The sequence below is a fragment of the Phycodurus eques genome, chromosome 2 (genome assembly GCF_024500275.1).
Source record: "Phycodurus eques isolate BA_2022a chromosome 2, UOR_Pequ_1.1, whole genome shotgun sequence".
NCBI lineage: Eukaryota > Metazoa > Chordata > Actinopteri > Syngnathiformes > Syngnathidae > Phycodurus > Phycodurus eques.
Genome location: NC_084526.1, coordinates 29,699,102 through 29,726,086, shown reverse-complemented (window position 1 = coordinate 29,726,086; position 26,985 = coordinate 29,699,102). Strand labels below are relative to the sequence as shown.

Sequence of the window (26,985 nt, the reverse complement as noted above, 5' to 3'; positions counted from 1 at the left end):
AAGATGCAGTTAAGAATACAAGGTCTCAAATATCATTTAATTTGGAGTAATCTGGCTGCTCAAGTGGGTTTCTAGTGTATACATGAGCATGTCATTCATTTCTCAGTTAATCATCCAGACGTGTTCGTGCTTCCCAAGAGCTAACCTGGGCCTCCCAAAGGCTCTTCACCTATTTGTGAAACTCATTGGATTTATTTAGAGATGATTTCCCAGTTGGAAGTCTTGGTGCTCTGAAGATGTTAACTTCCCACTATTTCTGGTGGGGATGTACATCTCCGACCCAGTTTTCTCATTTTATCATTAAGTGAGGTGTGCGCCGAGATCAAGCGCATCGCCCCAAAGTCGGTGCCGGGTCGTGTTGCAAGGTGGAGGAGCCAGCGCCCCATAAATACTAGTAGTGGGAGTAAACTGTGTGTGCTTTCTGACAGACTTGTAGCAGATGTATTCACGGTTGACAGATGAACTAATCTGAGTGCTACTGTATGTTGTTGGTATAATAGACTGAGAGTGTGTTTGAATATGATTTGATAATTAAACATGTCGGAAGATATGATGCATACATGGTAGGTATCTCTTTTTAGCCTCAGTTCAATTTTTGAAAAAATAATTTCTTATTAGGATTTTATCATCACTTTGCTTTAATTAAAGGCTTTCAGTGTTTAGAGCAGTGGCGGGTGGTCGATGGAGGGCGCTAGGGCGCCAACACTACCTGCATGGTGGTCACCAGACAAAAAAAATTATCAGAATATTGATGAAAACGTAAATATAACCATCCATCCATCTTTACCTATTGACTCTCGTTAATAGTTTGACATGCGTAGTGGCTCCTCTCAAATGCAGTGGATAGGACCAAGGTGGGGCACAACATTCCAGCGCCCCGAGCTGGCAGATGTCACATCGGACTGTCAAGGCTCAGTCTCTATCCACGCAACACTTCCCCGTTTCGTGTTGGCAAGTGAACTTCCTGTTGAGTCTATCTCGTCAATGTTCACTCGCTTTGTGCTGGAATGGTTATTTATTTATTTATTTATTACAAGTGCTACATGAAGTGGTGTTAGAGTTGTACAAATTCCGACTGTATCTTTAAGGTATCTGAATGTGATTGGAAGAGCGAATGTTTAAGTGTGATTGGATTAATGAGTCGGGGGGTTGGGTCCGTTCGTGTGCATATTTTAAACACTGTAAGCACTTGAACATATGTCAGTAAGGCTAAATTAAAAGGATAGAAATGCCTTTCATAATTTCAATGTAATCTAGTAACTTAGTTAAAAAGACACACTAGTCCATCAGCCACCACTGCTTTGGAAGTTACGAGAATAGTTTTGAAAAGAGAAAACAACTGATTTTCATTCTTAAATAATTATTGTACATCTGATGAGGTCAACTGCCAAAACGTATACCGCACAGCATAACCCTTGACCTAAATGACCTAAATTTTAATCTAATAGTAAATTTGGTTTGTAAAAAGCTCCCACTGATTTTAACATTACAAATAAAACACATCTTAACACAATCCAATCTGTTGAGCGGAATGTGTTGAATTTTCCATGTTCCTGTTCACTTGTTTTTATACGGCTAGGTACCAAACTGAAAACTATGAATTTAGCGACCATAGATACTCTCTCATGTCTCAGCTCAGGAGGGTAAAGTTGGAAATCAGACCTTGACATAGACCATTAAAAAAATGGCGATACATTTTCTGTTTTCTGTTGTTTTTCAGTACATTTAACTGACGCTGCTTTAATTGGAGTTCATATTCATCTTTTGTGACTGAATTACATGGAAATAAAGCCAGCGCACTTCATCTCAAACTAGCTCCTGAAACAAAATACATTTTAAGTACAGAACAAATCATGCAATCACTAAATAAAAAAGGCTCTCGTTAACCATTTCTAAGGAAAAGAAACAATATACAAAAGATTAAAGTAGGCAGAATCCACTCTAAGGAAAGCAGCCATTAGTGAAGGCAGACTATAAGGCTAATTTCTTCATACCTAAACTTTCAGGAGACATAAACCAATAGAAACTAGAAACCTCCCGGTTCAAGGACACCAACAGCATCATAAGAACAAATAGGGACACTTGGGCTTTGAAGGAGCCAACAAAGACTGAACTGAGCCAAGAAAATAAATATACATAGGTTAATTATTCAGACAAGACAGACCCGGTTGAACACAAGTACAGGTAAAAAGCTAAATAACTGGCACACTGTGACGCTGTAAAGCTAATTAATGTCTTAGTTAACAGACTAAAGGGAGTAAACTTGTTTCAGCGACAGACTCAAATAAGAAATTTAGTTCCTCCTCGAGATGTCAAATTACAAAGATATTGCATATCATGCCTTAATAATGATGGAGACATATAAACATGAAAAACACAACAGACATGAATTTGTTACAAAAAAACATTTATCAAATAGTCCTTTGCCAAAAAAATGTGTGTCTGCTTGATGATCAATAAAACAGATTAAAGCATTTTTACTCTGTCCATCGTTGGATCCGAAAAGTCATTTCGAGTTTAATGATGCCGGGATGCGAGCCAAACAAATGAGTGAATGTGGAATTCTATAGAGTTAACTGGCCACCTTATGTGCTTTTTGTGAGACACAACCAACATTTCCACATTTCTTATCATCATAAGTGTTAATTTTAGGAGGATTATGAGATGAGCATATATCTATATATAGCATATACACTGTACTTCCCACTAATGGAGCCCAGAAAATACTTTCTGGCCAGTTAAGATTACCATGTAAGAAAGTGGTCTTTTCATGAGGAAATCTTTCAGACAGAGATACTGTATTAAAGGCAAGCTATATTTGTGTGGCATCGCACATGAATTTTAAAGTATGCCACGTAAGTGAATAGACAAAGACAATTATATTGTTACCTATCTGTATATCTGTAAGACAGAGGGAACTTTTTTTTTTTAACTACATACAGTAGATAACATGGAAAACATAGAGGTGAAAACTCGTCAGCATGTTTGCATGGGATACTATACAGTAGCTATACATGGTATTTCAACCAGTAAAAAAAATGGTTTTATGTTCTGGGGAAAACACTGCATCCACTCATCTATAATTAATCATATTTACAGTGAACCCAGAGATGAGTCAGCATGCTGCATCCCTGCACTTCCTTTAGTTAAGACCCAACAGGGGGGGCTATGTGCTCTGTTATTTTCTTGCACACATAGGTTACTTTTAAGTGTAATGTCTGCCCTAATTTGTTGTAATGTTTTGTTGTAATTAGTATTATATTCATCAAGTTAGAACCAATAGCATCCATACGTACACCATGGTATGAATTTACAGGTGACTGACAAAGTTGAACACTTTACAGTAGATGTTTTCATTAGTGGTGGTGATGTTGAGATGTTTTTTCCAACTCAACCCACTTTAAAGGTTCCGTATTTTGGCGAATTAAACCTCCATAGAGTGACTCTCTAACATTCTTAGTATAAAAGTGTCAATTTCATAAAAAAAAAAAAAACCTTGGTTTTGTCATACTAGTGTCTAGAAAAGGCCCCTCTGACAGCGACTTCTGTTTGAACCAGTTTTGTATCCGCTTTGTCCATATTTGGCTAAGACTGCACCTTTCCTCTGATTGGTTGCCGCCGTGTAAAAGACCCACTTGTGAGAGCACACGTGTTTATGTTGACACCGCTTCCTCAGAGTGGAAAGGGAAGGCGGAGATCTTCACTAGTGACATAGATAAGCTCGAGAAATTCGAATGACATGATTTCAGGCCTCTCTGCAGAAAAATGCTAGTCAATAACCGGCTATTTTTATGAGAAAAAGTGTTTATTTCATAATTGTTTGGCATGAGCTATTTTAAACATAAGTTATTCTTGGGGAATAAGTGGTGGGGCTGTCCTCAATTTTTCACTTCCAGTGCTCCCACTGATTATAACAATTTCCATATTATCGAAGTTGCAGTCAAACTGAAAAGAGCTGAAACTGTTTGAGGATGAGTGATGCTAATATTTCCCCAAAACAGTTATATGATGTATGCACAGAGACAATGAGATGCCTGAAACAGAGTAAGTACGGAGGAAGAATGGTAAGTGGTTTACGTTGCATGTTAAAATAGCATATTCCTACGCCACCTTGAGATGCTGTCACTATGCTTGTTAGAAAAGGGACACGTTTGTTGACAATGCATCCATGATGGCCATTACTGACATTAAAATTTCAAATACATCACTAAAAGTCATGTATCATCATATATACAGTACTTATGGCAGAATAGAACAGACACCACATTTGGTAAGTTAGCAGTACAAACAGCATTTCATAATTAATAATCATATCATTATACCAATTGTATCAGTTTGGTGATGAAAGTAATAATAATAATATTAATAGAAATCATTTCATAATCATTGCAAAATGATCAAAATGCAAAATGTTCACACTGCTGTTTCACTCCCTTCATCTCTATCCCTAATACAGATTAAAGGTGTAGAACTTGGAGCCCTTAAATCAGTATGTATTTTTAACTATGGACCATGGCTGCTTACACGCCGCCCTTCTTGTGAGGCCCAATTCTTTTTGCATTTCATAAAGCAGAGGTGGGACCAAGTCATTGCTTTGCTAGTCTCAAGTAACGCTCAAGTCTTTGCCCTCAAGTCCCGAGTCAAGTCCTACGCTTGGAGTTTTGAGTCCTTTCGAGTCATTTTAACAACAAAATACATCCATCCATCCATTTTCTGAGCCGCTTCTCCTCACTAGGGTCGCGGGCGTGCTGGAGCCTATCCCAGCTGTCATCGGGCAGGAGGCGGGGTACACTCTGAACTGGTTGCCAGCCAATCGCAGGGCACATATAAACAAACAATCATTTGCACACACATTCACACCTATGGGCAATTCAGAGTCTTCAATTAACCTACCATGCATGTTTTTGGGATGTGGGAGGAAACCGGAGTGCCCGGAGAAAACCCACGCAGGCACGGGGAGAACATGCAAACTCCACACAGGCGGGGCCGGGGATTGAACCCGGGTCCTCAGAACTGTGAGGCTGAGTCTCTAACCAGTCCAAATACAAATATATTTTATTATGTATAACATTAATATATTGAATTAATATGTATATCGGTCACTGATGGTGTTGTGGTACACTCGCCTGACTTTGGTGCAGGCAGCATGGGTTCAGTTCCCACTCAGTGACGGTGTGAATGTGAGTGCGCTGTGCCCTATGAACAGCATTCTAATGGATCGTGAACAAAGAAGAACAACGAACCCCGCCGGCACGGCGCTGCCTGACGCTGGCTGCTCATTGGTCATTCCCTGAAGTGAGTGACAACGCCAGCAAATCACAAATCACATGGCAGTATGTTTAATGAAGTCTCACCCCCACCTGCACGCTGGCTGCTCATTGGTCATTCGCCGACGATTCAGACCTGAGTGACAGAACGCTTCAACAGTTCCGTTTCCGCTCCCACCCGACGACTCACGGCGGCAGACGGCGGCCAAGTTCAAAGAATTAATCATTTCAAAAACTGATTTAGTTCAGTTCGTTCACTAAAAAGATCCCAGCTGTCATCGGGCAGGAGGCGGGGTACACCCTGAACTGGTTGCCAGCCAATCACAGGGCACATACAAACAGACAACCATTCGCACTCACAGTCACACCTACGGGCAATTTAGAGTCTCCAATTTATGCATGTTTTTTGGGATGTGGGAGGAAACCGGAGGGGAGAACATGCAAACTCCACACAGTCGGGGCCGGGGATTGAACCCGGGTCCTCAGAACTGTGAGGCTGACACTCTAACCAGTCGTCCACCGTGCCGCGAGAAAAAAAAATAAAAAATAAAAATAAAAAAATAAAATTAAATTAAAAAAATAAATAAATAAATTTAAAAAAAGCTTTCCTCTTTTTTTGGAGAGGAACAGAACAGATGAACAGGCTTGAGTGGTGTTGTGTCATTCACGAACGGTTGTGAACACAGTGAATGGAATCACTTCATGGACTGATTCATTCCTTTCTCCTTTGATGCTGCCCAGCAGCTGACCAAGGAGGACGCGCGACACTGTCATAACACTTGCCTCATTATGGCATACAGCCGTACTACTGTTTGCAGAAATAGTTTACCAAAAATTTAGACTGGTAGCACGTCTACCCTTAAAAAAAGTGAAAGCACAAGTGAAAAAGAAAACCTTAATTTTTTTAAAGCCTGGCTGTGATGTCCTGTTTTATAACACACTATCCTATGGAACACAAAATGAGACCTACTAATTACAATAACTAGACTCCCACTAATTACAATAACTACTATTTATTTATTTATTTATTTGTGTGTTTTGTTTTTCTATGCCGGTCTGGCGAAATGTTTCTCATGTGAAATCAGTCTGTGGTTCGTATAAGGTTAGGGACCGCTGGATGGACTGGATGACTACATCACATATGTCCCACTTACAATGCCGTCCTTTCGCCCATTCCAAATAAACGCAATAATTCTGCCTCTAACAAATAGCACGGCATCCATGACTGTTAGGCTGCCTCACTACCACTATACAAGTGAATGGAATATTGAGTGAGTTTCAACCTAATGACCCTTGTGGACAGAATATGACCTCTCGACCATGTAGCCTAACGACTCTCCTTTTTTGGATTCTAAAATAATTTAAATCGCGATAGACTGAAATTACAATTCTTGACCAAAACCGAAAACCGAAACTGCAAAACCTAAGGCCGAGAACCGACACCCGAAACACCGAAACTAATTAGCTATCAATCAATCAAACTTTATTTGTAAGCGCTTTTCATACAAAAAAAATGCAACACAAAGCACTTTACAACAATTAAAATTTAAATAAATAAAACCCACCAATTATTAATTGTAAAACTATGCCAATTTATTAGTAAAATTGCATTTATTTATCTGACTGCAGAGCTGCCAACCTATAGAAATTCACTTCCAGAACAGTTTTTCTGAATTTCTATATTTTTAAAATTATGTCAAGAACATTACCACGGGACAGCTATTGCAGTATATTATGTAATAGGATTTTTAAAAAAATATGCATATTGTTCACTTCCACAACATACTCGTAATTGTAATTGTTAATAAATTATGGCTTCAAGATTTGTTATTTTAAAGTATTTATTGCATCAACCACTGTTGCTGCTGAAATGATGCAAATTTCCCCTTTGTGGCACTAATAAAGGTTATGTTATAAAGATTTATGATATTAACAGGCTTTTAAATTATATGTTAATTTTCTCAAGTGAAGTAGCAGCGGTAACGTAGTAATTCATTTCTGGTCCCTGTGTTTATGTAGCTGTCTAGTGTTATCGTCTATCACAGTATTTTCCTCTATAAATGTAATAATTTGCCTGCTATTTTGCTCTTCAAATTTGGCTAATCTGCGCTATAATGCGGTTCTGGGGCTGCGCTAAATAGCATGCAACAAGCATTCCACCCATGAACAGTGGAAAGCTGCGCGGTTGGGCAACACTAGGGACGCTCCGTTTGGGCTTGTCGCCGCTAGCATGATGACGGAAAAGCCATGCGGTTCGCATAATTCATCGCGACATGCAAATTTTAATGATTACAGTAAAAAAATAAATCATGTGTTTTTATGTTACTAGTGGTTTGTTGAATGTATGTGTTATTTAACATTCATGCTGATTTCACATTTATGGCACTATTTCATTATCAAATCATGAGTGTACGGTGTGTGTAATAAAGTGACCTCCCAGTCAATTCAACTGGATAGTCAGTTGAATTGACTGGAAGCACTATAGGGCATTGCTTGTTAATAGTAAAATATTCTTTACTCGGATGTGTATACATTCAGGCAGAAAAATTTGACATATTATGCATGAAACATGTTATTTCAGTAGTTTTATTTCAAACAACAAAGTCTTTCAGTATGAAAAGCAAAAATTAACTTTTGGGCTAATTTCGGGTGGAACTTTTTGTTGGCAGAGATTTTGGTGCATCACTAAATGATACCAAACTTGTTTTGGGGTGTGCCCCCCAACTTAGAGCATTTTTCCACACCAAATCAAGCTACTAACTCCCAACTTAGCCTTGTCGTAGGAACTGATGAAGCCTGCTTGGATGAGCGGTGAAACGTCTTCTAAGACAACCAGAATAATCCAGTTGTGATCGACTCAATGCCCTGAGTGGATAGATAAAATGGAGGTGTCTGCATTGGTTCACGAATGTAAGCACAGCATTAAAACCAGTGGAGTCTGTGACAACAGCTGAGCAGGACATGGTTAAACCTACCTACTACCCCAGTTTGTGTTGTCACTGCAGGGATTCAGCGGTTTTAGGTGGGTAAACACAGAAGCGCTACTCAGTGTAATGCGAACTGCTACGACACAGCAGCATTACCCACCAGCAGAGGCCGCCCCAGGAGCGTTGCCATAACATTGCATAGTAACTCCTGTACTGTGCTGTGTAGTCAGTGTTCATTGTTTTATACCAGACTGCACTGCTATAGAAATTCTTCATCATCATCATTAAAATTAATGACATACGTATATGTACTGTACATTGTGTATGTGTGTGCTTAGCTGTAACCTGTTTACTGTTTACTTTTAGGGGACAACAATGTTTGAAGTTGTTTGTAATAATTTGAAAGGCTATTAAAATGTTTTGGGATCATAGTTTGTGCTATGTTTATGGTTTTAAACTGTTAATGTAGCAATTATAATAATTTTTATGGGGGTAGGAATTATTCGCGAATATTCGCTATTTGCACCTGGCTCGGTCTCTATCCCCCGTGAATAGCTGTGGTGCAAGGTCAACGCATATCATCCATCTTACAGGGTAAAGCACAGATGATTATCCTGCGAATGATTATGTTTTAGTTGCTTCAGTGTGCTTTCTGGCAAATTCCAGTCTCATTATTTTTAAGTTATTTCAGTGACCATTGTGGACTTTTCTTCGATGGAAGAGTACCAACAATTTTGGCTATGTGGGGAAGTGTCTTGATTTCATTCCACCACATTTATGGATTTAGCCGTTGCTACACATATATTTTTCTCAAGAAAAACTTTGTTGTAGTTGACTCATTGGAAGCAACATCACTAATGAAGGAGAAACCATATCCCCAAAATTAACATTTCCATACAACCAAAACTGCAAGATGACCTTTATTGTCATTTTAACCATAATATAAAATACAATCTAGAACTTAATCGTAATTGTTAATTTTTGATTGGACATATGGAAGGTGCAATGGAATTCTTTGGAAAGTCTGTGTCTTAAAACATTCCTACCCACACTTGGAAAGCACCTTTAAACACAACTTCAATTTAAATATGTTTATCCTGGGAACACTTTTTAGAATGTTGTTTCAGTAAATGGGATCATACCATTTTTTGGATACTGGCTGAGATAAGAGTATAGACATGTCGGACACACTGAACTCTTTCCCAGCAAGCACGTTGTTATTGTAGTCACACCTCTATTGACAATATAAGATGAACAAAAACAGGCTGTCAGTTTAAGATAATTATAAAACTAAGATAATTAAAAAAAAAAAAAAAAAGCAAATATTACAGCTTTTTTTGTTTTTTTATAATTTTCTGTACACTGCGATTGGCCGGCGACCAGTTCAGGGTGTACCCCGCCTCTTGCCCGAAGATAGCTGGGATAGGCTCCAGCACACTCGCGACCCTAGTGAGGATAAGCGGAACGGAAGATGAATGAATGAATTAATTAATTTTCTGTACAGCTTAAGATCACATTTACTTATCATCTGCCCTATTTTCCTGTCAAATTGTCCTTTTTTAACTTTTTAAGAAAGTTTTGATATAGTTTTTGTATAGAATCAAAGTCTAAACTTCCAACAAACTGTGGTGTGTGTTACGAGGATGGGAGTTGGACCATTGACAGTGTAGCTCAGGCCCTTGACCAAGCCTGTGGGTGGGGGGCATGGATTCATATATCAGAAAGAAGTGTTAATCTTTCTTTGGTATTAGAAAACCAGGCCTCTGTAAATATGTTGCCCCAGGATACAATGGGGTTTAAAGGATTTCTGTCTCCAAAGAGAAATTAGACAGGTGCTTCAGAAGTGAACGAAATGGAAATACTTGCTGGAGCATACAGGGGAAGTGGAGTGCTGCTGTCAACCAGTAAACATCATCTCAGAGTCGCCTCAGTCATTATTGCAGTAGTCAGTGCCAACAGCTTGGGTGAGCAGACGGGGGCCCGATGAAGAGCATCCTCTAAGATGATTAGTCACAGTAAGGAGAAGGTTCTGAGGAATGTGGAATTACAGTCGACTCTTTGGTCCATGGTAAAGTGGCAAAACATAGCAATCACCAACTACTAAACAGTCATTTCATCATGTAAAATTACAAACTATATACAAACTGTTGACTCCAAATCGAGTCAATCCAGCTCAAAATTCTAACAAGCATTTTAAAATATTTATTTAATTTTATATATTTTATATTCTGATTTGTGATCAAAGAATCCTTGTCAATAAAATCTGCCTTTTTAAAATAAATAAATCATGAATCATTGTTCGGTCTTCATACACAAGCCAGTGCATCACAAACAATATTTTATATGTGGAAAATAACCTAATTCCATATTTTGTGCAGACGATCACATTCTCTCTATGCTAATATATTTTACATTGTGTGTAAAGGACAATGCCTTTTATTATGGAAAAATTGTGAGACCAGAACAATCGAAGGCTGAGCAGTGGACTCGATGTTAAGATGGTTGTGGCTTGCCTGTATACAATTGATGATTTTGTCCACAAAATGAAACTTTTACACAATTACTGACTGTCTAGACTTATGTGAGATTTCCATCTCCTTAACGCCCTCACTGCCATTGACGGCTTTAGAAGTCAAATATCCATGTTAACTTGGAGGGCTGGCAGTGAATGACTTTTAAGTTCATAAGCAATTCATGCATAGTTCACTATTCCATTTAATAGACCTCCTTAGTTGCTACTTGTCTTGGTAGTTTGTAGTCTCATCATGTTATTTATTGCTATAAGCCAGAATGTTATTGTTTGACAGTTTTTCTAATATAAAATTCCTGTAGTTTTATAGTAAGTTCGAGCTTATCACGACATTGTTACGAGATGCAGAGGTTACTTTGTCATAGCTTCTGTGCTACAATGAGGGGTGCACATAAGTGGTGCACAGGTGTGTATGCACACTGAAAATATTAAAATTGCACCAGATTCAAGTGTGTCACTGTGCATTTGCACACCAAGCATTTCACATTTTCATTTGCTTGTGCAGAGCTGTTGTGTCGTTCACGAACAATTCGATCAAGCGAACAAATTTTTGAGTGAACATACTGAATGGAATCACTTCATGAATTGATTTGATCCTTTTTCAGTGTAGTTGAGCTCTGCCACAAGGGTGTGGTGCACAAGAAACCCGCCCGCAAACGGCGACACTCGTAGGACTGCGATGGGGGCGGGCTTCGTGGGTGTCTCGTTCTCTATGTGCTACGTAAATTTACTGTGAATGCTGCAAAACTAAACCGCAAACATCTGCATTATATTTTGCTTTTCACCTTAATTAATGATGCCACCTAAAGGCAGAGCTGTCAAACCTGGCAACGCAGCCCACTTTGTTTACATTTACAAGTACCGTCATACTTGACCGAAGGGCACATTTCTAGCTCGGTTACATTAGCTCCGCTAGCCAGCGTAAGATGCAGGCACGAAATGGATCAATTTCTTTGATTGAAAAAGAGCAAAAACCAACACAAAAACCAGATGGACACTGCAACAGGTAGCTTTTGATATGCACGTTACAATGCGTGTGTGATTGTAGTTATCCAAGAGATCACAGTGTCACAGTGCCAGAGACTAAACTCATTATATGTATTAGCCTATTATGTATTTTCTTTTTGGGCTGATACTTGAGTTGCGCTGATTCAGAAAGCACAGGCCTGATGGAATCATAGCTTACTCACTCAAACATTTTTATTTTTGCAATAATGGCACTGCTGATTTTACAGTTTTCTGGGTAAATTAATTTGGATGAGTTGGATCCTTGTCTGAGTGTGAATTGCATACCTTACTGTTCCTTAACACATTCATAGGGTTTTCATTTCATCTTGGTCAGTGGTTCCAAACATTTTATACCAAGTACCACCCATAAAGATCCTCTCCAAGTACCACCATTATGACCAACATTAGAATACAGAAGGGTACCAGGCCTAAGTACTCATCAAAAACATAGCAAGAGTTGCATTCCTACATGCTGTATTTAATATTGTAGAAAACGATAACTAAAAATAAATTATATTTTAGTCAAAAGACTTTGAGTTTAACTAAATCAAAATTGGCTGTCAAAATTAACACTGCTTCAGCATTTTCACAGAGTAGCTACAGCTTTTTTACCACTTGCACAAGATAAGGAGATCCAATAGAATAAAAAATGTTTAAAGTGATGATGCGCAAAAAAAAAAAAAAGAAAAAAGGTAATAACGCTCAGTTTTGAGTGACTCTGTCAGATACAGTATGCATTAATATTCCACCGTTCATTATCATGTAGTTTTGTGGTGGGATCGAACTGCACCTTATTTAGTTATATTGAATGGTCAAAATGCTAGAACCAAATATCAGTACGTTGCAGTGCACTTCCACAAGCGCTGCAAAGTGCAACCGCAATATTACAGTAAAGTCATATTGTGCAAGTGGTTGCAATTATTTTTTTGTGCAAGTGGTTGCAGTTATTTTTAAAAAAACGTAATTTCATATTACCCTTTCGCATCCTAATAACAATATTGCAGGTTTTTTTGTTTGTTTGTTTGCTTAATTTTGGGTGTATATCAGTCTCCACTCATTTGTGGTCCCACAATTAATTATGTTAATATTGAAAATTTATGTCGCAAGAAAGAAAAAAATCCAAAGGGTTTGCATGGTAAGACAATATCTGGGTCACCAAAGTTCCACTCACGCTGGGCTCCTTCTACATGTCAATGATGTTTTTCTTACAAAGAGCTATATTGTGCTTCCTATATTATCCTTAACACGGATGAACTTATCTCAGAGTAGCAGACACTGTGATATAAATTAATCCTCTGCTATTTGTTTGCACAAGACAGACCATTTCAAAAGTGGAGATCAAGAAAAAGCAAGGGAACATGAGTTGAATTCATGCTTTCACTGATGGTAATCTGCTATTATTTTTATTGCAGCACTTTACACTTTTGAAAAGCCATATAAATGTTAAACATAACATTTGAATGCATCTTTAGTTGCAGAGTGAAGTTGGTTGCAGTAAAATAGCCAATTGGAAAGTCTGATCCAATCAAACTGCTTCTTGTTTACTTGTGAGACAATCATTTTCTGAAAATAAATTTACTTGGCAACTTCACTTGACTTATTTTGTAATTTTCTTAATTCTTTGCATTCACATTGCTAAAACTCTATTTATTCTGATAAACATTAATTCTGCACACACACACACACACACACACACACAAAAAAGTGTAAATGTAGGTACTGGTATCCAGTTTTTACAACAAAAAATTGCATGAACTGACAATTACAAAAACATACAGTACAAATGACCATTAAGTACAGTCATTAATGTGCTCAAATGTCTGGCCTTTTGTATTTACACATAGTTGTCTAGTTCCTACTACTTTCTGCATTCACTTTGAAACAGAGCTCCATTGTCATAAATCTATTGGCATACTGGTTTTCTTAAATTTACACATGCCATTAACATTGCATTTTTTAAAAACATTAAATATATATACTTTATCTTTGATAACGCCTCAAAACAAGAAATCCACTGGGGTCTGGTGATTGTGGTGGCCATTCAACTGGCCCTCCTCAACCTATCCCTCTATTTGGATATTTCATTTTATTGAGTAATAATGAAGGTACTGTATATAATAAAGAACAAACACATACACAACAATATTAATAACGTTCCAAGTTCACAGAAATATTTTCAAATGATGTTGATGCTGGAAAACTGCAAGACCCAACTTTTGGGAAAACTAATGTGTTGTGGTATGGGAACAGTTCTTTTTGGGAGAGTGGTGGTAAAAAAGTCACCTTGGTTTAAAATATTAATTTTAAAGTGGATAATTGCTTTTAAGATAATATTGGTGATGTAATAGGGTAGGATAAGTGAATTCATTAGTTTTACTAAGGTTTAAGGCGTTTCTCCAATAGTCACTAGTGTGTCCTCATAAGGACAGTAAAACGTTGTGTGTGTAATAAAGGGAGGTGTACTCAACAGGCTTCAGATGGGAAAATTGCATTAAAAATAGATGACACAGGGTGACAGCTGAATTCATGGTGAGCCAACAGGGCATGACGTAATCACTCAGTGAGTAGAATTTGCATACTGATCTTGTAACTGATAGAAGGGAAAAGATTACTCGCAAAGTAGAGCATATTTGAGAGGAGAAAAGCTTGTAAATACTAATAGCTTTTTGTGACAATAGTAGCAACATAAATCTCGAGGATGCCATATCTCACACTCACCAAATTACGTCTTGCTGCTCGTTCTTGACACCTCATCTCAGCAGAACATGTTTCTCATGGTGTCCGAGAACTATTGCAGGATTGGTCGGAAATTGTGTCATGGTAAAAAATAAAAATTATGGATTACAGATCGGCGATGATAGAGAGGTGGTGGAACCAGGAGGGCCTTGACCTGCCTCTTTGCTCTTTTTCAATTAAATCAATTCTATTTATAGTATTTAAAAGGGACAATACACATGAATGAACACCAGTACGGTACTTGTGTAAATGTGCCAAAGTTAGAATACAGCTAATTTACAATTGTAGTCCCTTAGCAGGTGACTTTAAAAGACTACAAAGGACAAAGGTGGTGTGTCAATGGGACTGGGTCTGGTGATTCTGCCAGCAGTAGGCTCAAGCCACACATATTTTGTTAATGTTGGTGATGTGAGTCTGTGGAGAGTTTTGTATATGTTACAAGCCTATTTAAGAGCTTTAAAATATGCAAAATTTCACAGATTTTGTGTTTCAAATATACAGTATAACAGTGACGGTGTTTTCTTGCCAATAGTTTGAGGGCTCTTTTACAGTATATCACGATTCAATCTGAGTGTAACTTCACCAGCAAGAGTCCAGTTTGTGGAACAATAGTCAATACAGTCATGGCTAAAATACCCCAGGGATGCCAATGTTTTTAGCCATGACTGTATGAAAAGACATGCATGTTTTTTTTTTCCCCCCTGTATGACATGAAATCTAAAGACTAATCTTTTCCTGTTTTGGGTGAATTAGGATTACCAAAATTATTTCTGTTTGCTAGATGTCAGAATAATGAGAGAATGTATTTTTTAAGGACAGAACGGTCATTGCTAAAAACATTGGCACCCCAGTTGTGATGATAATTTTTTGCATGACTGTATTTAAGTAAATCATAGCATGTAAAAACATCTTTGCTGCTCTTGTTGTTAATGATGGTGTAGTGAATCTGAAGTTGTGCAAGTTGAATTTGATTGTTTTCGAGATCTTTTTAACATGATCACTTATGAAACATCAATCGCCACTGTCCACCACTCACCCCACACACTGCTGGTGTCCTTGTTCATAGCCTTATCACTTCCTGCCTGGATTTATTTGCAAATCTCTCCTGTTTGGTCTTCCCTACCCGAATTATCACAAGGACCCCCTCCACTCACCAGATCACTCCAGCCCTGCAACAACTCCACTGGCTCCTTGTCCAATACCGCATCCAGTATATAATACCAGAGCTGCCAAATGTTATGGAATGTCTGGATTTTGTTACGGAAATAACTGAACGCTGACTCATTTTGGCCATAACACCGATTGTTCCTGATATTGGGAGAGAAAAAAATCCAGCGTCCGAGATTACCGGCCAGTATGGCGCTGTGTCCAGCTACTGGGATGAAAAGAGAGAAAAAAAGCTGCTTGGGGGTACGCTATTTTATTACGCGACCCACCCACCCCCAGCCCCAGCTTCCAAGCCGCGGAGGCGAAAGTTCTCTTTGCGTCTGGTGTCAACGCATTGTAAGTCACTAATCATCGCCTCTGTGGTAGCAAATAAATTACACTGTTACCATGCTCCTTTGTATCGTTTACGTTATTACAGAGGGCAAGGATGAGGTAAGCAAAGTTGGAAAAACATGATGCTAATTGCTAAGCTATCGTGTCACAGTATGGAGCTCATTGGCAGACTGGCTACTTGGGACCCAGAGGCCGAAGATAGTTTCCTGGGCCAATTAAAGGTAACACCTCCAGTTGTATTAGCTGGGTCACAGAATATACTGTGGCTCACTGTTTGTTCCTGTTAATCAGCTCTAATCACCCCGTTTCCCCTGAGGATGTAAGATGGATATACTTAGTATAATCAGATGTGCACTCCTCCAATCAATTGGTTTATCACAGCCTGCACCTTTGCCCTAACTTTTGGAGCTTCCACGGCAATGTGTGAAAACTCTTTTTCCTTAGAACATCGATGCGGTATGCTGCCCAGGCGCAATAGCAAACTGATTCACCTCACTCACTCACAAATTTCAATCTGAGTGGAAGGATGCATTGAGGAGGTTCAGCACAGAGACATGCCGCCTCCCTCGATATTGGCAGTCTATTCAAAGTAGGTTCGAAGTATGTGTGCGCGCTCATGTGTGCATGTGTGTTGTCAATGCATGTCCCTCTGCCAATACCTTAAACTACATGCGCCATGGAGCCTTTTCAGTTTCAGAGGTACTTATAGTGTTACATCTCATAAGTTGAACACTCAAGTGTTTTGTGGATATTGATACCTTAAATTATGAGTACTAGTGTCATAGCTAGTATATATATATATATATATATATATATATATATATATATATATACCATACTTTTTAAATGTAATCTTTGTTTAACCAGGTAAGGCAATTAAGAACAGTTTATCATTTACAATGCCGACCTGGAGGCAATTTAGGGTTGTGTTTAACATGATGATTTTACGTGTCAGTGCGTCGCGAATAGAGTATGCTATAGGATTGTCAAAATATGTACTGTCTGTAGGGTAATTATAATTCCACCCATGAATGTTCCCCCCTTCAGACTGAGGTCTGGTGACAGGTCTGGGCAACCCATCAAAGTGATGTGTGATTAAATTTTTGAGCATGTTTCCCCTCTTTGTTGGAAGTGCACCCTGAGTACTGTCCCTCCACAAAATGTCCCACCCCTTTGCAAAGATTTGGAGCACTTTCAGACCTTTGGGGTGGAAAAAATAAATTTGCTGTTCACAAGCTAAACATTGAAATAAATGGCTTCCATTGTCAAATGGATCCCAGCGGACAAGCAGTTGATTAACAGTATTCTGACTAAACTGGTGTCATCGTTGTTGCACAAGCACCTCAAGCGACTTGTAGATGAGCTGCAATGGAGGTCCTTTTCGATGTTCCATCCACAAGTCAATTGTTTTCTTTTGCCTCATGTAAACGCTCTGTCTGTGCATCGTTTCTCTAAGCACCTCAATCAACTCTTGATTTGCCACTTGATGCATTGCCTGATCCTGCATAATTTCCACTTTCAAACTCCTACACTTAAGGCAATACTTCATAATTCAACACATAAACTGACGTTGTTGGACAACAAACAACAGAAAAGTGTTTTAACACCAACAGTACACTTGCATGATATTTAAAAAATGTTGCCTGGATTGGAAGGGTTTTGACATTTACAGTATATTCATTGGATGTGGGAGAGGGGTGACAAACCAATGAATGGACAACATGTTCATTGCATATTTCTTGCAACATACTTTTTTCCCCATCTTTCTCCCATCATTCAACATCACAACTCCAGTTACCATATAATTAATCCTCTCCATAAAATGCCTGCACATCATTTATCATTCTATTATTTATGTACGCTTATGTTAAATTAAATTTTGGTGTCTTTTTGTCATGCTTATTCAAGTGCTTTGGTTGGTTTGTAGATGTGGGAAGAGTGGGGGGTACAGTGATCCACTGTCGCTCCTACTGCGTCCTGCTTGAACCCTAAAATCATGAGCTAATCCCTTAAAATGCCATCCAGAGCTTGACAAGCCAGCCGTTGCTAACTGGTGTGGAATTTGCCACTAGGTGAGAGTGATTCCCTTTAATCTTCTCCCATTACAACCTACAATTTTGCATGGTAGACAGTATTAACCAGATCAAGTGTTTAATACTGTAACTCTATGCTTCACAGAGGGCAATTCCTAAGCAGATAAATACAAACTTTTATTTTAAAAAGTCAGCATTTTTGATGAAACCCACTATCATAACTAACAGTGGGCAAGTTCCGGTTTGCATTATAGCTGGTAGTAAAATATCTTCTTGAGAAGTGACTCCCAGAATGTTTTATAATCCTGACACTAAAAATGAAGGTTTACAAAGAATGATGAAATCAAAAGGCGACTGTACTTATTTAATAAAAAAAATCTTGACCGAAAGTAAAAAATGACAAGAATGATGAACAAAATGCATAATATACAGTATCAGTAATACATTGTCCCCCAATTTATTCATTCGTGACATTTTTTTAGGAGTTTTATTCAGTTTCTGGTTGTTTTGAGTTTTTAAAAATAATTTTTTAATTATGTTTTAATTTTGAATCATTTTTCTTCATCTTCCGACTTTTTTGTCTTGATTGACAGTCAGAGGATATGTTGGATTGTGCCATTTGCAAATAATCTGAATTTCACTGAAATTTTCTATAAATTAAAACATTTATCATAGTTCAAAACCCAAATATTTAATTTCCTCCGGACAAATCATGTTCTTAACTACAATGTAGTGAGCCAAAAAGAAATAGGCCTGGTAAGCACAGATATAATGTACATTAAACAAAATGATCACTATCATAGTATTTCAATATACAGGGTTGTGTTTTTTACTCAAAGTGAATTGGTTAAGAAGTTGTGTGTGTGTGTGTGTGCGTGTGTGTGTGCGTGTGTGCGTGCTTGCTTGCGTGGCTGCAAACTTATTGCTTATTACTTTGCATTTCTATTATTTGTACATTTCATGTTTACACTTTCTGTCTTATTTTGTATTATTTGTATATACTATACATTATATAGATTTCTACATACCACTGATAGGTGCAGTGATACATGCTGCAGTGCCCCAATACCGAGACTGCTGGTCCCAAACCTGGATAAAACATGGTTGATTTGTGTCAGGACACGGCCATCTCCCGCCGCAGTGCGGCCACAGCAATTACAGGACACTTCTGTCAGTCTTTGTGAATGTAAAACAGTGACAATTCACTTGCATGTGTCCGCAGGCACACACCCGTGGGACTCTCACTGGGTGTGGAGCCACTCACTTATTGTGACAAATACAGTGGGTACGGAATGTATTCGACCTCCTTAAATTTTTTACTTTGTTATATTGCAGCCATTTGCTAAAATCATTTAAGTTCATTTTTTCCCTCATTAATGGACACACAGCACCCCATATTGATAGAAAAAAATCTAATTGTCGAAATTTTTGCAGATTTATTAAAAAGAAAAACTGAAATATCACATAGCCATACGCATTCAGACTCTTTGCTCAGTATTTAGTAGAAGCACCCTTTTGAGCTAATACAGCTATGAGTCTCTTGGGGAATGAAGCAACACGTTTTTCACACCTGGATTTGGGGATCCTCTGCCATTCCTCCTTGCAGATCCTCTCCAGTTCTGTCAGGTTGGATGGTGAACTTTAGTGGACAGCCATTTTCAGGTCTCTCCAGAGATGCTCAATTGGGTTTAAGTCAGGGCTCTGGCTGGGCCATTTAAAAACAGTCGCGGAGTTGTTCTGAAGTCACTCGTTCGTTATTTTAGCTGTGTGCTTAGGGTCATTGTCTTGTTGGAAAGTGAACCTTCGGCCCAGTCTGAGGTCCTGAGCACTCTAGAGAAGGTTTTCGTGCAAGATATCCTTGTACTTGGGCGTATTCATCTTTCCTTCGATTGCAACCAGTCGTCCTGTCCTTGGAGCTGAAAAACACCCCCAGAGCATGATGCTGCCACCACCATGCTTCACTGTTGGGATTGTATTGGACAGGTGATGAGCGGTGCCTGGTTTTCTCCACACATACCGTTTAGAATTAAGGCCAAAAAGTTCTATCTTGGGCTCATCAGGCCAGAGAATCTTATTTCTCACCATTTTGGAGTCCTTCAGGTGTTTTTTAGCAAACTCCATGCAGGCTTTCATGTGTCTTGCACTGAGGAGAGGCTTCCATCGGGCCACTCTGCCATAAAGCCCCAACTGGCGGAGGGCTGCAGTGATGGTTGACTTTCTAGAGCTTTCTCCCATCTCCCGACTGAATCTCTGGAGCTCAGCCCCATTGATCTTTGGGTTCTTCTTTACCTCTCTCACCAAGGCTCTTCTCCCCAGATTGTTCAGTTTGGCCAGACGGCCAGCTCTAGGAAGGGTTCTGGTCGTCCCAAACGTCTTCCATTTAAGGATTATGGAGGCCACGGTGCTCTTACGAACCTTAAGCACAGCAGAATTTTTTTCCGACCCTTGGCAAGCTCTGTGCCTTGCGACAATTATGTCTCTGAGCTCTTCAGGCAGTTCCCTTGACCTCATGATTCTCATTTGCTCTGACAGACACTGTGAGCTGTAAGGTCTTATATAGACAGGTGTGTGGCTTTCCTAATCAAGTCCAATCAGTATAATCAAACACAGCTGGACTCCAATAAAGGCATAGAACCATCTCAAGAATGATCAGAAGAAATGGACAGCACTTGAGTTAAATATATGAGTGTCACAGCAAAGGGTCTGAATACTTACGGCTGTGTGATATTTCAGTTTTTGTTTTTTAATAAATCTGCAAAAAGTTCAACAATTCTGTTTTTTATGTCCATATGGGGTGCTGTGTGTACATTAATGAGGAAAAACATGAACTTAAATGATTTTAGCAAATGCCTGCAATATAACAAAGAGTGATAAATTTAAGGGGGTCTGAATACTTTTCGTACCCACTGTAACTCATGAATATGCGATTTGCTTGTGTATCCCCTCACTCACACTCTCGTCCTATAGACTTTTATAATTTACAATCCCACCACACTTCAGTTGTACAGCCGGGTTCACGACCCTTGTCATGCATGCTTCTTCTCTTGTCCTTGTCTAGCTTGTCCTGTTCTTCCCTCACAGGGTGTAGCACCACAGCCCCATGCAACACTCATATTTAATGTTTCATTGTTGTAGAAAATTTAATGACTTACTTTTCTCATCCTGCTTACAATTAGTGCTTTGTCTTTTGTCTTTGTTTCTCTCTCCCCTCTTGTTCTATTTGACTCTGATTCTCCATCCATCCATCCATTTTCTACAGCTTATCCAAGGTCGGGTCGCGGGGGCAGTAGCTTTAGCAGGGACGCCTAGACTTCCCTCTCCCCAGCCACTTCATCCATCTCTTCTGGGGGGGATCCTGAGGCGTTCCCAGGCCAGCCGAGAGACGTAGTGTCTCCAGCGTGTCCTGGGTCGTCCCCGGGGTCTCCTCCCGGTGGGACGTGCCCGGAACACCTCACCAGGGAGGCGTCCGGGAGGCATCCGAATCAGATGCCCCAGCCACCTCATCTGGCTCCTCTCGATGTGAAGGAGCAGCGGCTCTATTCTGAGATCCTCCTGGATGACTGAGCTTCTCACCCTACTCTGAATCAGATGCCCCAGCCACCTCATCTGGCTCCTCTCGATGTGAAGGAGCAGCGGCTCTATTCTGAGATCCTCCTGGATGACTGAGCTTCTCACCCTACTCTGATTCTCCATAAACTTAAATTATAATACTAAGAAACCACAGCGGAAGCTTAAAAACTGCACTGCGACACAGTAAAACTGTTCCGGCATAAAAATGATACAGATCCTCCATTCTGCTTGACCTAACAGTTGAATAGGACAAAAATAAATAAATAAATAATAATTTAAAAAAGGACACGGCCAACTGGTAGAAAAACAGTTTTACAATGAAGTCGGACAGTGTATGACAGCGAAGAGCTTCAAAGAGTCCTCAACCCTGGCAGTTATTGATATTCTGTATCCCATTAAGCGGCTTTAATATAGAAGACTTTGGTATTGTGTGATCAGGGGATTGATTAGTCAAATTGTGAGTGTTTGTCGCATTCTAATGTTTTAAGTAAAGATCTGTGACATGACAAGCAAAAAGCAAAACAATTGCTTCATCAAAGAGAACCATCAGAAGATAGTTAGCTGCACACGTGCAAGTTTAACAAACTCCATCTTAAACCCTCCAATATCAATGAGCGGATGTTCACAAGAAGTTAATGTTTGAAGCTCCAATGCATATTCCAAACCACATAAAAAATCTGACCAATTTCCCTTAATATGGCAACAGCTTACAGGGAAAGGAGCTTTCGCACAAGTCCCAAGTGTCTTAATTAATATTTATATTTGTCCAATGCCTCAAACTCTGCCTTCAAGCATTCATTAAATTATCATGAGTTTTGGCCAAGACTTTTCTGTGTGTGTTTTCTGTTGTACTGTGTGCATGATAAGTGACACCGTGGTGCCCCATTCCACAAATAAAAAAATTACAACATTGATTCTTAATGACATAGCACAAAAACAATATCAACAGCGGCAGCAAATCGGGGGAAGGGTATTAAAACACTTGTTTGTCTACTCGTTTATTTTGCATAAGCTAGTGATGCGGAAAGTTGCCTTTGGCATCTCCGAACCTAAACACCCTCAGCATTAGATTCTGAACAATTAGATGCTGCCCTGTGAGGTATCTGACAGCATGACCAGGAGGAGCACGGTACATTGTGCTCTACACAGTGCTACTAAATGCAAGGCAGCTATGATAATTAGTGTTTCTAGCCATAGGCTTCTCACTGGCACATCACCCCCGCACTGACCCAGGGAGATTGGAAAGAGGCCCGGTGGCTCCCAAGAGACTGAGCCTGTCAGGTCTGTCACTTCTCCCATGACACAGGAGTGAGTGCAGGTGTTTTAAATGCCAAAAAGAACACCCTTTCCAGACCCATCCTCTAATGCCTGAATACAAGTCCTGCCTGTCAGTGTGGTGCCACTACTCTGTAGACCCTGAAGCAGCTGAGGCTAATTGTCTGGGGAGAATTAACCCACCGTGAAGAAACAAATCCGATAATATTAAGTGACAGTGTTTCTACGTTGAGCTCTGCATTACCTGAAAATGTTTTTTCTGAAGTGCAGTATAGCCTAATGTGAGTGGGTTGTTAGCGGATTAGAGTGGTTTTCAAATTTTGTGCTAATTTGAATTGATTTTCAAAAGTCAAAGTATGTCAAGAAAAGTAACTGGAATGTGATAACATTTTGCATGTATGCAGGCATACTTGAGATCAACAACAGTGACTGAACTGACTCTGTGCCGATCTGCATAATGATATTTGTTTGCATCGTGTTTGTTCTCCCTTTGACACAAAGCTCAAAGTGATGAGATGCAAATTTCATGGTTTTTAGAATGAGAGGCTCATGCTTCAGGTTTCTCAAGTGAATAAGAAGCAAGCAGTCATCCATGTTAAGTAGAGAAAATATTTTTAACGGACCTGTTGTATACAACTCACAGCAGATGATGAATTTCAAAGTCAGACTTGGGCAGGAAAACAGCTTTGTAGCTGTGTTCAAGCTGTAACTTTGCTTAAACACTAAGCTCTTTGCCTGAATTCCAGGGCAAGATTGAATTCTCTCATTTTATGCTCACAGGAACGAGCAGGATTTTTTTGTCTCCTCAATGTTGCTATTTCATAAACATGTCCATCAAATAGGCTGGTTTAGTTATATATATTAAAAAAAAGAACACAGAAATGTAGATGTTTCTATCGAATATATAAAATTGTTGTATCCAAATAAAAAGCAATATTGTTTTCATATGAGTGTCCTTATGAAAAATAACAATGTTATACATTTACGAAATGAACATTGAAATGTACATTGCGGTTGGCTATCAGAAACTAGTGGGTTTTTTTTTTAGATAAATTGTGATCAGGTGTAAAATCTAAATGCAAGAATTGTCATTAAGACAAAACCGTTTTGGACGATATTCATCCCTCATTCAAAATGCATCCCTCTGTTACATTATGCAAGCAAGTAGTGGCTTTGTTTATTTCATAATGCATTCAGGCTTTTTGAGGATATTTCCTTATGTCCTAGTTTCTGAAAACCAATATCTCCTAATTAGACACATATTTCAGACTGTTCTTGGAGTGGAGTGCAAGAAAAGAGCAATCTACACACACAGACCAAATTGTTGGCAGTATTATTTTAAAGAAAGGAAACACCCACAATGGTCATTAATAACTTGAAATGGATAAGCCTGGAAATTGCCAAAATGCACACTGACAAGCCATAAAACCTCTGGAACAATGTCATTTTGACAGATTAGACAAACGAATAAAACACTATACCTACTGTGAAACACTGGATGGGTTGGTCATGTTCTGGGGCTACTTCGCTACTTCTGGCACAGGTTTTCTTAAATCTGTCCAGAATAAAATGAAATCATAAAACTAGCATGGGATTCTGGAGCGGCATGTACCCCCCAGTGTCAGAAAGCTTGCTCTCAGCCTCAGGTCATGAGTCCTCCAACAGGATGATAACCCAAAGCACGGAACTAAAACAGTACGGTAATAGCAATAATAGCAATAACCAGTAAATGACACATTATTTCACCTGATGTCACTCACTGCGCAGAAAAGAAAAATACTATAATCTGCAGACGCAAAATGCTGTAGTGAAGTGTGAAGAGGACCAAGTGCAAACAGCAAGTACGAAGGCTGCACCAGACCTGAATCGAACGGAAAGAGAACTGGATGAACTCACAATGTGAAAATGACAAAATCTGAATCTTTTACTTTTTTTACATTTTCAAAGGACTGAGTTAATTCGAGAGTTCATTTGAAAACACACTAACTGAAACCTGTGAGTTGTGGTTCTGGGTTCATCTATGCTGTGTTGCATACAGAAATGCTACACTTCTAGTATTTTTCTAGAGTTACAAAGAGAATCTACATAGGCAAGGGCAACACTTGGAGTTTCCCCTTATTGACTGTACTACAAAAAAAAAGGAAAATAAATTATTTAGAAATGCAATGCTTCATGTATTGTTGCTTGAAAAAACTTAGACAACGTTAAAGCCACTGAACAAGACCAGAGCAGAGGTGTGAAGAGTAAGGTGGCGCTATCTATATATATTTACCCTTTTAATAAACCCTTGCTGACACATTTCCAAGCCCCTTACAGTGTTTATAATAAGCACATAATGCAACTGTCTGACAAAGTGATGGGGTTAACATAATTTGCGTTAGCGACTCACAAAACATGCTGTTTAACAGTGGTGTTCTCCTCCGTTTTCAGCCAACCCTGATTTGAACCAATACCACTTTCACGAAGTGGTATTGTGGGAGCCAAGTTCGCTAACCGCTAGCCTAAACTCCCATCCTCCAAACACACTGACAAGTTTACTCTTTGGGCATAGTGAGCAATGTTCTCTCATACTGCTGCACACTCACTGGCATACCCTGTATCTGTTCCACACTAAACAGTCACACAGAGAAAGACATCATTACATAAATACATTACTAACATTTTAGTCATATTTCAAATGTTTTCTACCTTAAACAAGAGGATAAAGATCAAAATGAACATGCAGACTTACCTTTAAAATTGCAGCGGTACAATGAGATGTAAAACTTAAATCAACCATAGGTTAACATGCCAACACGGAACGCGAAGTGGTGCCTGCAGAGAGACAGCGCATAAACATATAGAGAGAGCCATAGACATCTAAAGAGACCAAGATGCAACAGTCGGGTGTGACGTCAGCAGTTTGGAGTGCTAGAATGTTGAGCCCGACCTTGGCCCTCTATCTATTTCATTGAAAAGGAGCTAGTGTGCATGTCAAACTTTTCGATGGGTCAAGATGGTTGCGCCCTAGAGTGGATGTACAGTATGTCGTGAAAACAGGCAACAGAGAATGAAAAATCTACTCATCATTAAATATATACTATTCATCATGCTCGTCTAAAAATAAATATACATATATTTTAAAATATTTATATAAATGTTTTTTTGTTCCAAGAAAGTAATGTGGTAACCACCATTAGTGGTGGGCAAATAAACCAATTTGTATTATTTTAATCCCTCATTCAATGAGAAACAATAAGAGAATCAATAAGGAATCAGATCGATAAGCATTACCGACAATAAAATTGGAATATCTTATCAATTCACATTTCTTTTCAACACACTATGACTATAAGGATTGTTACCTGATTATTGGAGTTAATTAAATGGCTAACACTCAGTTATAGTTTTCAATGCATAATGAGATAAACTGTCGTGGATGGAATCATTTTGACTCACAGTTTAGAGGCCGTGGGTTCAAATCCGGGCGCTGGCCTCCCTGTGTGGAGTTTGCGTGGTCTCCCAGTGCCTGTGTGGGTTTTCTCCAGGTCCTCCGGTAAATCCCACATTCCAAAAACATGAATGGTAAGTTGATTGAAGAGTCTAAATTATCTGTATGTTTGAATGTGAGTGTGAATGGTTGTCCAAAATGTAAATGCGCTGCTATTGGCTGGCGACCAGTTTATGGTGTACCCTGCCTCTCATCTAAAGTCAGCTGAGAGAGGCTGCAGCACACCCGCGACCCTAGTGAGGATAAGAGGTGCAAAGAATGGATGGACGGATGGATATTTGGACTGATATTTGGAAGCAGAGTCAAAGATTAATTTGAATATTGACCACAACGACGGTCTGCAACTGTAGTTCACTTTTTTGCTATATTTTGCCATATACAGTACATGTGTAGAAGGCAATAGTCATACAGATCAATATTTGCATACATTTCATTACAAACACGTAGTATGAATTGATGACTAAGGATTTTGTGAATGGATTGATTATTCTGAAGGTGGTGGGATACATGTGATTGATTAAGACACGAACTATATTTTCATTCCAAAACTACATTCGTAGTCTATCCATCCATCCATTTTCTGAGCCGCTTCTCCTCACTAGGGTCGCGGGCGTGCTGGAGCCTATCCCAGCTGTCATTGGGCAGGAGG

General features: G+C 39.1%; 1 protein-coding gene across 3 annotated transcripts in view; it reads left to right on the top strand.

Annotated features, from left to right (window-relative positions):
• The window catches only part of LOC133399093 (protocadherin-9), a 244,805-nt gene that overhangs the window by 186,679 nt on the left and 31,141 nt on the right, over nt 1-26,985 (top strand). The gene's annotated exons all lie outside the window — the stretch shown is intronic.